This window comes from Lissotriton helveticus, chromosome 3_1 (genome assembly GCF_964261635.1).
Source record: "Lissotriton helveticus chromosome 3_1, aLisHel1.1, whole genome shotgun sequence".
In the NCBI taxonomy this organism is placed as follows: Eukaryota; Metazoa; Chordata; class Amphibia; order Caudata; family Salamandridae; genus Lissotriton; species Lissotriton helveticus.
In genome coordinates, this window is record NC_136061.1 from 705,823,743 (window position 1) to 705,838,054 (window position 14,312).

At 46.6% G+C, this 14,312-nt stretch overlaps 1 pseudogene; it reads left to right on the top strand.

Moving 5' to 3' along the window:
* Positions 1 to 1,485: 1,485 nt before the first annotated feature.
* On the top strand, positions 1,486 to 10,030 carry LOC144823693 (low-density lipoprotein receptor 1 pseudogene; annotated as a pseudogene).
* The last annotated feature ends 4,282 nt before the right edge of the window (positions 10,031 to 14,312 follow it).

The following is a 14,312-nucleotide window of genomic DNA, read 5'->3' on the forward strand; positions in this document are numbered from 1 at the left end:
TAGCTCATGCCTGTTTGCCTAGAATGCTGGTTCAGACTGGGGCGCATGTAACCATTGGTTAATTATTTTCAATTGGGCTACCCAGTAATATAACTGGATAACCGGAAGGGCTGTACCGCTGTCGTGCCAGCCCCGAATCAGCTTTCCCATGATATGCGTGGCAGTTTACTTCCCCAGAGCAGGCCCGAGACTAACGCCTCTAGTTTTTAAAAATATTTTAGTGGAACGGCACATTCTCCAATACATATACAAACCGTGGGAACATCATCATTTTAAAAAGGGCTGCCTTGCCCAGGAGGGTCAGCAGCAGGCCATGAAAGTGTTCCACATCACGCCGAAACCACTCAAGGGGGGGCATCACATTTTTAAGGAGAAAGTCATCTGACCTGGGTGTCACCCATATACCCAAATATTTAAAAGAGTCTTCCGTGATCTTAAGTGGGCAATCCACCGGGAGCAGTGGGGGTGGGCCTCTCAGGATGAATAAAACTGATTTGGACCAGTTGATGGTATACCCCGATGCCCGACTGAAGATTTTGCAAATATTCAAAAGTACTAAAATAGAGCGTCTGGGGAAGTCAGGTATAAGAGCACATCATCCGCATATAAGGAGATGCGGTCTTCCCATGTCACTGTCCAATTAAATCCCCGAATCATGGGGTCCCATCAAATCCAAGCTGCCAATGGTTCCAGGGCCAGTGTGAATAGCAATGGAGACAGCGGGCAGCCCTGGCGCGTACCTCGTCTCAATGGAAAGTCTCTAGAGATATGTCCATTCAGACCACGTGTGCTAGATAATGTGAGTATAATAAGTTCACTCATGCACAGAATTTGGGGACATAGCCTAGATGTCGGAGGACTGCAAATAAGTACGGCCATTCCACCATGTCAAATGCCATTCGAGCATCAAGAGAAATGATAATTGCAGGTTCCTGAAGACATGGCATGTGCGCCAATACTGCCTGTACCCTTCTAAGGTTAAGCGCAGTATTTCTATTAGGCATGAAACCGGACTGGTCTGGGTGAATCAGGGTCTCAAGTTGCGGGGTCAGCCGGATGGCGATTAGTTTAGCAAGAATCTTAGCTTCAGCATTGAGCAGAGATATTGGCTGGTATGAGGAACAATCATCCGGGGGTTTGCCAGGCTTTGGCACCGCCACTATGGTAGCCATTCGTTGATCACGTGGCAGCTCCCCCGCTTTCAAGCTATTTGTGAACATTGTTAGGAGATGTGGGGCAGTCAGATCAGATGTACGTTTATAAAGCTCAACGGGTATTCCATTAGGTCCCACAGCCTTTCCTGACTGCAGGGAGTGGATGGCAGTTTGTAGTTCCTCAGTCGTGAAATCAGCTTCCAGTGAGAGAGCCGCTTCAGCTGACAGAGCAGGCATTTTGATATCTTTGATGTAGGTTTGTGCCTCTGCCGTCGTCATGTGAGAGTCAGAAGTATATACTTGTTAAAAATACCCAGCAAAGGCATCTACTATGCCCTCCGGGGTGGTCACTATTTCACCAGACGGAGTACGGAGCTGTGCTATCGTTTTCTGGGCTCTTTCCTTCCTGTCCAACCATGCTAAAAGCTTTCATGCCTTGTCCCCAACTTCATACACAGTGTGCCGGGTACCTTGTAACTGCAATTTAACCTGCTCATGCTGGTGTTCTTTAAGCACGCATTGTTTAAGGCGTAAGGCTTACGCTGTCGCCGGGGAGGGATTCTCTTCAGTTTTTGTGTGACGAGGAGCATGACTGTGATGATGGCAATGATGATGAAGGCTGTCCCCCGCACACCTGCGGTCCTGCCTACTTCCAGTGCCAGAAAAGCAGCTCCTGCATCCCTAAACTGTGGGCCTGCAACGGTGACGATGACTGCGATGACGGTTTTGACGAGTCGCCAGAACACTGTGGCGAGACTTCGGCAGCCCATGAGATGAAGCTGTGCTCGCCACTAGAGTTCCACTGCGGCAGCGGCGAGTGCATCCACATGACCTGGTATTGCGATGGGGGCTTCGACTGCAAGGATCACTCGGACAAAGAAAATTGTGTGAAGGCGACCTGCAGGCCCGATGAGTTTCAGTGCACTGACGGTGCCTGCATCCATGGCAGCAGGCAGTGTGACAAGGACCATGATTGCAAGGACTCCAGTGATGAGATTGGCTGTGCAAATGTCACCAAGTGCGAGGGGGCAGACAAGTTCAAGTGCCGCAGCGGGGAGTGCATCTCCATGGACCAAGTCTGCAACAAATACAAAGACTGTCGTGACTGGTCAGATGAACCGCTGAAGGAGTGTGGTGAGAACAAATGCCTGGGAGGAAATGGCAGCTGCTCGCACATCTGCAAGGACCTAAAGATCGGCTACGAGTGCATGTGCCCCCCTGGCTTTCGCCTTCTCGACGGCAAGCGCTGTGAAGACATAGATAAGTGCCAAAATCCCGACACCTGCAGCCAAATATGCATCAACCTGGAGGGAAGTTTCAAGTGTGCCTGCAACAAGGGTTACCAGATCGACCCGGTGTCCAAAACCTGCAAGGCTATTGGCACCGTGGCCTACCTCTTTTTTACTAACCGACACGAGGTGCGGAAGATGACGTTAGACCGCAGCGAGTACACCAGTCTGATCCCGCGGCTGAAAAACATTGTGGCTCTCGACATGGAGATCGTCAGCAATAAAATCTACTGGTCGGAACTGTCGCAGAAAAAGATATACAGTGCCTTCCTAGATAAAGCCAACAACTTCTCTCACCATTCCACTGTGATCGAGCATGAAATCAAAGCGCCCGACGGCATCGCCGTGGAATGGATATACGACAACATCTACTGGACCGACTCCGACATCAGAACCATCTCCGTGGCCAACACCAATGGCGCCAAGAGGAGGACGCTGCTGAAGGAGGGGCTGGCCAGGCTCAGGGCCATCGTGGTGGACCCCGTTGAAGGATTCATTTATTGGACCAACTGGGGCTTCCCTGCCAAAATCGAGAAAGAAGGGTTGAACGGAGTGGACCGCATGACTCTGGTGCAAGACGGCATCTCTTTAGACATGGCCAATCAGCGCGTGTACTGGGTAGACTCCAAACTGCACTCTCTGTCCAGTATTGATGCAAATGGTGGGAACAGAAAAACTGTAATTATGGATGAGGAAAAATTGGCACACCCATTTGCATTCACTATTTTCGAGGACAAAGTATTCTGGACCGACATTTATTTATTTATTTATTTATTTATTTATTTATTTATTTAATAGCATTTGTAGAGCGCATGCAAATACCCGTAGGCGTCTCGGCGCTGATAAGCAATGCTGTCTGTCCCTGATCAGGAGGTTGGTAGCTGGGTTTACTGGCTGAATAACCACGTCTTCAGTTTCCTTCTGAACTGAAGAAGTGTGGGGCTTATTTTAATGTGGTTCGGTAAGGCGTTCCAGATTTTGGGGGCTGCGATAGAAAAGCGGCGATCACCCCATGAAACTGTTCTGCTTCGTTGAACCACCAGTTGGTTAAGCGAGGAGGAGCGAAGTGTTCTGGACGGGTTGTAGGGAATTAGTAGCTTCTTGAGGAAGCACGGTCCTTGATCCTGCAGGGTCTTATAGACTATGCATAGCGCTTTGAATTTAGCCCTATTTTGGATGGATAGCCAGTGGTACTCTTTCAAGGTGTCCGAGATGGGGGCAAACTTGGGTTTTTTGGATAGCATGCGTGCCGCTGCATTCTGCACAGTCTGAAGTTTTTTCGTGACTCTGCTTTGTGCATTGAGCAATAGACCGTTGCAGTAATCCAACGATGTCAGGACCAGGGAGGTGACTAACGTCTTGGCTGCTGAATCTGGTAAATAAGGGATAATCTTTTTTATTATTTTGAGCTTAAAATGGGCGTTAGCTGCCACCTTATTTGCATGGGCCATGAAACTGAGCTTGTCATCAAATGTGACTCCCAGGTTTCTGACCTTAGCGGTGGGGGTAGGAGGGGCACCAAGAGCCGATGGCCACCAAGCTGCCGACCAGGCTGGCAAAAGGTTGCCAAAGATCACCACCTCGGTTTTATCGGAATTGAGCTTCAGGCAATTTCTTGCCATCCACTCACCGATAGCAAACATCCCCCTTTGGAGTCTTTCTGCCACCTCCTGTCCATTACCCTTTATGGCCAAGACCAGCTGGGTGTCGTCAGCGTATGAGGTGAGGCCCATCCCGTGTGCTTTGATGACACTAGCAAGGTCCGACACATAGATATTAAATAGTGTCGGACTGAGGGATGAGCCTTGGGGAACCCCACACGGCAACGACAGATCCGCTGATTGAAAAGGACCCATGGTGACAGCCTGGGTTCTGTTGGCCAGAAAAGAGGCCAGGAGATCCTTGGCTGTGAGCTGAATACCCATCCTTTCGACACGGTCGACCAAGATCTTGTGGTCGACCGTGTCGAAGGCCGCTGAGAGATCAAGAAGGACGAGCAGTGCTGTTCCTCCCTGATCACGGATGACTCTTATGTCATCCGCTGCCTTAATGAGAGCGGTTTCCGTTCCGTGGTATTTACGGAAACCGAACTGTGTGTCATCCAGCAGGTTATGACTCTCAATGAATTCTGAGAGTTGGTGGTTCATGGCCTTTTCGGTGACTTTTGCTAGAAAAGGGAGACTCGCGATAGGGCGGTAGTTTTTTAATTCACCTTTATCTAGACCAGGCTTTTTTAGCAGGGGTTTAATCAGCGTGTTTTTAATGAGTCTGGATAAATTCCAGATATCAGTATAGTATTACAGACATATGTAATGATGGGAATGACTGTGTCTGATACGGTTGCGATCACCGAGGTTGGGCAGGGATCCAGAGCTGACCCAGCTTTGATCGATTTTACTATGCTCTTAACTTGATCCGTGGTGAGGGGTTTGAAGTTGGTCATAGTGTTTTTCGGTATGATCATTGAGGACGTAGCAGGACCACTAACAGGGTCAGAGTTAAACACTTGGTAGATGTCATTGACCTTTTTGAAAAAGAACTCGGATAAGGCATCACATAATGCTTGTGATGGGGGGGGGTTAGGATCTGGAGTGTTTCCAGAAAGGGTTTTAGCAATGTTATATAGCTCTCTGCTAGAATTTTTCGCGGTCTCTATATTGGAGGTGAAATAATGTTTTTTTGCTGCTACTATCATAGCTTTATAAGAAGCAAGAGCTTGTTTATATTTTTCCTTATTTTCGCTATCATAAGTTCTTCGCCAGTGCCGTTCTCTGTTCCTAGTTAGTTGTTTTTGAATTTTCAGATCTTTAGTATACCACTGAGCTTTAGGCCGGTTTCTGTTCTTTGAGATAGATTTGGTGGGTGCCAGCTGAGTGGTAGCTTCGGCCAACCATTTCTGGAATTGGTTGGTGGCGGTATTAGGGTCGGTGGATAAATCCGGAATAGTGTTATTTAACAACATCGTAAGGTCATTGGAGTTGATGTCCTTCCATGCTTTAAAAGTGCCACTATTCGTGTGAACAGCCTTTTTTCTCGGCAAGCCTTTGATGGTAAGGCTGCTAAGAATGACTGAGTGGTCAGTCCATGTCATGGGGAGAACTGAGGTTATGCACAGACCTTCCACATTTGAGAAAATTCCATCTAGCGTATGACCTGCTTGATGGGTAGAGGTCGTGACCAGTTGACTAAGACCCATAATTTCTAGGTCGGACGTAAGGGAGATAGTATCCTTATCGCTGCTTTGCTCCAGATAGAAATTGAAGTCGCCCATAATAGTGGTAGATTCTTCTGTAGCTATAAACTCAGTGATGTTACTAAGGTTATCAAGGAATGCTGATCTGTTCCCAGGGGGTCTATAGAGGAGCACTCCCTTGAAGTTGTAGGTCGGGGACAGCTTTATATTAAAATGCATGGCTTCACATGAAGTAATGGGTATAGGCGAGAAGCGTACTTCCAAATGGTCTCGCGCTATAATGGCTAGCCCACCACCTTTCCCTTTAGGCCTGTCCTGCCGATAGGCACTGAAGCCTGATGGAGCTGCCGTGACATAATCTGGGGCAGATGCCTCATCAGACCAGGTCTCTGTGATGTATAGAACATCTAAATTGAGATCGCTGATGAGATCGGCTATTTCCTGACAGTGCTTGCTCAGGGAACGCGCGTTAATTAGCGCCATGGTCACATGAGTGTCTTTCTCGACTCCACGGTTTTGAGCTAGGTTGACAGAGTTCGTGAACGCGAGTGTAGTGTTACAATGTTGGCATTGTGTTTGTATCTCTGGTAACATTGTGGAGAAATCGTATTTGGTACAGAGCGGGGCATGGGAGGGAGCAATCTCCAGCAGTGTACACCGGTTATATGAAAGAAGTGGGCCAGGGGTTGTGGCCCTAGGCCCGGTCCCGGCGCGGACGGGCGCAGACGGGCTTGCCTCTGGCGCGCCTCTGGCGCGCCGCCGGCGCGCCCGCTGCGCCCGCCCGCTGCGCGGACGGGTGACACTGTCATTTTTATACATACTACGGGCGGGGCAGGAGGAGGGTGGGAGGGGCGTCGAGCTCTCCGGCGAGCCTGCCCAATCAAAGATGGCTGCCAAAGTTGTCTTACAATGTTCCCAGCGCCTCAGTGGATCGACGCTTTGGGAAAGGGTGTGCCCAGCGAATTGATCTCGCTATAGGGATGTCAGGGAGGTTAAAAACGCTCCAGTTAAAATATTATACAATTCTAAAAACAATTAGCAAAATCAATCGTTTTCAGTGCAAAAAAGGTGCAAGAGAGCACAAGGGCCTCCGGCTTCCGCCTCAGAGGGAAACAGCAAGTTATACCTCGCGGAGCCGAATAATGCTCTGTTAAATACCCTGGGAGGGCGGGAGGGGCGTCGAGCTCTCCGGCGAGCCTGCCCAATCAAAGATGGCTGCCAAAGTTGTCTTACAATGTTCCCAGCGCCTCAGTGGATCGACGCTTTGGGAAAGGGTGTGCCCAGCGAATTGATCTCGCTATAGGGATGTCAGGGAGGTTAAAAACGCTCCAGTTAAAATATTATACAATTCTAAAAACAATTAGCAAAATCAATCGTTTTCAGTGCAAAAAAGGTGCAAGAGAGCACAAGGGCCTCCGGCTTCCGCCTCAGAGGGAAACAGCAAGTTATACCTCGCGGAGCCGAATAATGCTCTGTTAAATACCCTGGGAGGGCGGGAGGGGCGTCGAGCTCTCTGGCGAGCCTGCCCAATCAAAGATGGCTGCCAAAGTTGTCTTACAATGTTCCCAGCGCCTCAGTGGATCGACGCTTTGGGAAAGGGTGTGCCCAGCGAATTGATCTCGCTATAGGGATGTCAGGGAGGTTAAAAATGCTCCAGTTAAAATATTATACAATTCTAAAAACAATTAGCAAAATCAATCGTTTTCAGTGCAAAAAAGGTGCAAGAGAGCACAAGGGCCTCCGGCTTCCGCCTCAGAGGGAAACAGCAAGTTATACCTCGCGGAGCCGAATAATGCTCTGTTAAATACCCTGGGAGGGCGGGAGGGGCGTCGAGCTCTCCGGCGAGCCTGCCCAATCAAAGATGGCTGCCAAAGTTGTCTTACAATGTTCCCAGCGCCTCAGTGGATCGACGCTTTGGGAAAGGGTGTGCCCAGCGAATTGATCTCGCTATAGGGATGTCAGGGAGGTTAAAAACGCTCCAGTTAAAATATTATACAATTCTAAAAACAATTAGCAAAATCAATCGTTTTCAGTGCAAAAAAGGTGCAAGAGAGCACAAGGGCCTCCGGCTTCCGCCTCAGAGGGAAACAGCAAGTTATACCTCGCGGAGCCGAACAATGCTCTGTTAAATACCCTGGGAGGGCGGGAGGGGCGTCGAGCTCTCCGGCGAGCCTGCCCAATCAAAGATGGCTGCCAAAGTTGTCTTACAATGTTCCCAGCGCCTCAGTGGATCGACGCTTTGGGAAAGGGTGTGCCCAGCGAATTGATCTCGCTATAGGGATGTCAGGGAGGTTAAAAACGCTCCAGTTAAAATATTATACAATTCTAAAAACAATTAGCAAAATCAATCGTTTTCAGTGCAAAAAAGGTGCAAGAGAGCACAAGGGCCTCCGGCTTCCGCCTCAGAGGGAAACAGCAAGTTATACCTCGCGGAGCCGAATAATGCTCTGTTAAATACCCTGGGAGGGCGGGAGGGGCGTCGAGCTCTCCGGCGAGCCTGCCCAATCAAAGATGGCTGCCAAAGTTGTCTTACAATGTTCCCAGCGCCTCAGTGGATCGACGCTTTGGGAAAGGGTGTGCCCAGCGAATTGATCTCGCTATAGGGATGTCAGGGAGGTTAAAAACGCTCCAGTTAAAATATTATACAATTCTAAAAACAATTAGCAAAATCAATCGTTTTCAGTGCAAAAAAGGTGCAAGAGAGCACAAGGGCCTCCGGCTTCCGCCTCAGAGGGAAACAGCAAGTTATACCAAATCAATTTTCAGTGCAAACAGACTGACTGGGGGCGATATTGTGACTGTCTCTGAGCATCTGATGTCTCTGGAGGATATCGTTCTGTATCACAACCTCAAGCAGCCAACATGTGTGAACTGGTGCGAGACCAGCGCTCTCCCCAAAATGCGGATGCGAGTACCTCTGCCTTCCTGCTCCACGAATCACTGCCAGGTCCGCTAAGTACACGTGCGCCTGCCTCGATGACCTGCACCTAGCCCTAGATATGAGGAGTTGCGTGACGGTGCCACCTGCTGTCCCCTCTACCAAGGCCAGCACCCCCTCTGCCACCAACGGTGCCTTGCGGACGTCCACCGTTGCTCGTTTAGTTACCACAAGAGTGCCGATTCCCTGGTCCACTACCCCAGCAACCAGGAGCACAACCCAAACTCCCAGGATTACGACTCGGGCTCCTGCCACCAGCGTGCCTAAGAGGAACCCTGCATTGGATCTGGAGCCCACCACCCCACTGACCGAAACTGTGCCGCACCAAGCTCCCAATGGTGTTGCAGCAGACATCAGCACAGGCAAGCAAGGCAGCATACAGCCCTCTACATAGTTATCCCTCTCGCTGTACTCTGCCTGGGGGCCTTCAGCGCTTTCCTTCTGTGGAAGAACTGGCGGCTCAAGAACACCAACAGCATCATCTTTGACAATCCAGTGTACCAGAAGACCACCGAAGATGAGATCCATATTTGCCCGAATCAGGATGGCTCGACATATCCTTCCAGACAAATGGTTCGCGTGGAGGATGATGTTGCGTGAAACATGCTGAACAGGTCATAACCAATATGCTGCTACTGCTCACTGTGGGGAGAGGAGTTTATTGAAGTAAAAAAAAAGTACACGAAAAAAAAAAGAAGAAAAAGATGGCTACACTCTGCAGCTCTTAACCCAACCCATCCAAGTCTGAGCACACTGCAACTCCCATCCTGATCAACTTGACGGACGCTTAATTTTTTAACACCTTAATTGAAATGTTTTTGGAGCTTTAGATTTGTTTTATTTATTATGATAAATCAAGATATGTATTTTTTTTTCAAATTCTCATTTTTGGTCCAGCTACAAGAGTGTGCCACTTTGGCCCCCAAGTTTTATCGGGGAGTCTTAAACATGAAGGAGATCGAAGGTCGGGTCGTGGAGCCAAGCAGGTCTCTGGAGTAGAGACTAATATCTGTGACGAGCACTTAAGTCTGTGGAGCACAAGTTTGGACATGGGCCAACCGTCCCACTTTCAGCTATAGAGCTAAAAGACTAACTAACCTACCCCTTGAAGGGGAGAAGAAGACTATTGGGGAGCAGTGGGAGGTGAGGTAAACTTTTGTTAAAAATAAAGTGATTGTGTTTGCCAGACTGTCGCTGCTCTCGACCTCAGGAGAAAGTACTGTTTACGCGCCCCAGGAAATCCCTGAGGTTTTCCACAAGCCATCCTGCTGTCCTCCTTTTGCACAAAAGGCACGCTTACCTGTGCCGCTCAGGACTGCTGCCTATTGGCTGACCCTAAGCTTTAACCAAGGTTGGCGTGTCTGGATGATGGCGAAAGGAGAGCAATTGCTCCATCTCAGTTGAACCACTACTGTGCCTGTAGGTTGTAGTTTTTTTTTGCCCTAGAAATGTTCTCCATTCCCTGTGCACTTTATATACATATCTTGTTGTTGTTTGGGTTTTTGTATATTGCACAGAAGGACTGTTAATACCTTGCACTGTTTATGATGTTTTGTAAATAGAATAAACAGTGGTATGAAGGCGTTTTTGTGTGGCTCTTGGGCACATGGGACTAGGGCAGCCAGCCGCCCTACCCCAAAATCTTGTTTTTCTGATTCTTTCTGATGAGCTGTAATCATGATATATTCTTATATCCTGTTCTGTTGCTCTTGAATACTTTGCTGGGAATGTCAATATTTGCGTTTTGTGGGAAAGAGGGTTTTAATAGATTCGAAATCCATTTGTGAACCGGCAGAATTGTAATTGTATACGATGTTGTTGCCAACCCTTGAGAAGTTTGGGTACCAGTGTTGCCAGTTTCTTTTCTCCACATATTGTTTAGCTCATTTGACCATTTGACCATCCACAACCCAGTGGGAACCTTGCACAAGACCAAGCAGATATACAGTGGTCATTGAACTGGAAGCACCTTCCACCCATTGCACCATTCTTTGGTGTTTTGTTTACCTGCCCTTTATTCTGGGATTTTGCAACACCTTGCCAATGTGGTTTGTGCTTGTTTGGCAGATGTCTCCTCCTAGTGTGCACACCTGGTTTCTTAAATATTGTAAAGGGTTGTAGATTGTTTTTAGAAAATGTAGCTGCATCAAGCATGGCCTTTACGATTTCTGTAGAACACGAGAAACGCCTTCTTGACATAAATGTTTGCAGACCCCTCTTTATACAGTCTACCCACCTAGAGACCTATCTTGCACCATCCATATAGAGACAGGTGACTTCCTTGCTTTAAGAAATGTTCTGCACATAGCAGAAAACACCTCTTAATAAGTCGTATAGATGAAGGTTATTGCCACCTAGAAAACACAAGCACCTATCAGAATATTCTCTGCAAGGCGCACACAGATGTTTCATGAACTAGTTTCACGCTGTGAATGTTTGTACAATTGTGCCTTCCATCACGTTGCCAACCACAACTGTGCCTTCTGCTAAGGCGCAGAAATGCCTCAAGTGAGGACTACAAAGGTGGACGTGTTGCCATTTCTCTGTGCAAGGCAAGGTGCGATATGAAGTGCCTAGGATGACCAATTGTACTGGTCTCATTTAAAAGAGTTGGGTCCCAAGAACAAAGCAGTATGTGTCTCCCTGTAGTAATGGAGAATGGTCAGTATTGCCAATGTCCGAAACAGGCGGTTTCCAGGTCTGATGATTTATTCATAATATTGGGCTAGCAAGAACCAGTCCCCAATCCTGAGCACTATATTGGAAACTGGGTGTGCTGTCCCATTTTGGTATTGACATCTATGACCAGGTTCATAAATTGCTTAATGCGCTGGGATTATCCTCCAATACTTTTTCCAGTAGTGTGGTACGTAGCCAAGGCCCTGCTACATTATGACGTGGGAAGTTCTTGCAACGTAACTCAGAAAAGGTAAAACAAAAAACAATTCTGCACTAAATTGAATGAAAAACTGAAATGGGTCAACCAGAAAAAGAAGTCCATTCCCAAATAGTTCCTGAAAACTGTCAAAATCACTTTTCTGATCTTTCTTCTTCTCTGATGGGTGTAAATATGTTAATTCCTAAAAGATCCTTTTTTTATTTTGCACATCAATGCTTTTATTTCCATTTGTATGTACATTTTGTTTCAGAAAAGATGTTATTGCTAAAGAATTTATAAATATGATTTATTTATTTAATAAGACCAGTGCCTTCGAGTCTTTAAACAAAAAGAACATTTAAAAAAAATCATACGGGAACCGCCTGTTAAATTTGTCCTGTGGGGGTGGCGGTCCCTGACGCCATCTAGTACTGTGTTAAAATCGCCTCCTAAAAGCAGCTCCCCCTCCGGTAGACTCAATAGGAATGTGCTAAGTGCCGGGAAGGCCACAGCTTGGAGGGCGGGGGGGAATGTACACTGACACAATATTAAAACGCTTCCCCTCCCACTGACATGATATGGCTGCAAAACGCCCCATGTCATCTGTCCAAGTGTGTTGTACAATCAGCGGGAACTGTTTACGCACCAATATGCCCACGCCCCTGGAGCCTGAGGAAAACTCTGAATGTACCATCATTTTGTATCACCAGGGATCCATAGCTCTACACGCCAAACCCATCAGGTGCGTCTCTTGTAATAATGCCACCGCTGGTGCATTTCACCTCAGATACTGCAGCACCAACCCCCTTTTTATCTTATCACCCAGACCGTGTACATTCCAGGTAATCAATGTTAAGGGAGTCACCGGGGACCTCGGGGGCCCATCAGTACCCACTCCAGAGTGTGTCGAACTTGTCTCTATCGCCACGAGTAGTGCAGTGTGTCAAACCAACCCCAATTCAGTATGCCCATAAAACTGTACCTTGTATACATTTCGATGATCAGTGCCCTGTATATAAAAACAGTGAAACATATAACAACTCCCATGAACCACCTTTCCCCTCCCACCCTCCTCCCTGCTTGACGGATTTACAACTACCCGCCACCCCAACAAAGCAGAGTGCTTAATACCCTTGTCCAGTTCTTCAACGAAGGGGATAAGAGAAAACAGCCCCTGCCCCCCTAGAGCCCTTTGCACCGAGGACCTCACTGACCCAGTGCCCCTTTCGAGTTCCATCGATTAGAACCTGAGGAGAACAACCTCCCTAAGCATCCCATGACATAATCTTGGCAGGTCACACCCACATTTTATATCCAAAAGTACCTGATCAGGAGCAATGTATAGTGTCTGCATTTTTAAATCTTTGCACAAATCAGTATAACGAAACCAGAGAAGAAACAGTCCCGAGGAAGCGAGGCCCTGACGCCCCCACAGGACTGCAGATTCATTTTCAATGTAATTTTAATGTCAACAGGTTCTGCTGCCACCTTTCATAGAATATCAGCTATGCATATATATTTAGAATATCAGCTATACATATAGCTATAGCTAGAATATCAGTCACAACCACGTTCCATATGTGGTAAAGAACCACAATGTAGTAAAATATGTTGTAAAGGTCAGCATGTTGTAAAACATGCATGGTAAAGACATGCATGCTAATGACGGATATTCAGACAATGAAAGGATGTGTGTATATATATATATATATATATATATTCACTGAAAAAACCATAGGTTATAGACCATATATAGTTAGGAATTAGCATTTACAAAACCTTGAAAATTCACTGAAAAAAACATAGGTTATAGACCATATATAGTTAGGAATTAGCATTTAAAAACCCTTATTTTACTCACACAAAACAATTGAAATTGCATATATAGTTAGTTGCACTAACTATATATCGCGCACCCGCAATCCACTGCTGATGATGTCACATATTACATCATTCATGACATGGTCAGTGACATCACTGATGACATCACTGATGACAACATCCAGTGATTATGTGTTTCTGTAAAGTTTAAATATGTTTTACATATTGAAGAATGAGTGGATGTATAAGTGTCTGAATGAAGGTTTTAGTAGGTGCGTGATTGACTGTATGAGTGAGTGATTAAATGCGTCTTACTGAATGCACGGGTTAGTGACTAAACTGTCTGAAAGTGTGCATCAGTATGTCTGTTGTTGTGCAAGCTGCTGCATGTGTTGATCAGTAGCTATATAAGTAGCTATATGGGTTATTGATTGGTTGCACAAGTATTTGTATGGGAGACTGAGTGTGTGTATGGCTGGCTGGGAGGTGTGTGACTCTGTGCAGATCAATGTGTACTTGTATCAGTGATTCTATAAGAGAGTAACTATGTGTTAGTATATGTTTCAAAAATGTAAGGTGTTCTGTGTTTAACTGTATAGATGAGAAAATGGAAGTGTGATTGATTCTTTTCAGGACTGACTAGGTGTGTGAGTAACTCCATGGATGAGTGGCAGAGTGTGAGTGTCTGTATAGGTGTATGAGTGCATATGATAGTGTTGTAAAGATGAGTGATTGTATGTATGAATGATTGTATGAGTGAATGTGTGTGTAGACATAGGAATCAGTGAGTGCGTATGTAGTAACTAGTATTGGTGTGTCAATGGTTTCAAAAATGATACTCTCTATTTAACACTGGGTGTAACGGAGGTTATATTAGAGTGTGAGGAGATGCATTGTATTATCACATGAATGATATCATCAGTGATGTGATCATTGATGTCAAGTGAGATGTCATCAGTGATGTCATTTGAGATGTCATCAGTGATGTCATCAGTGATGTCACTGACCATGTCATGAATGATGTAATATTTGACATCAT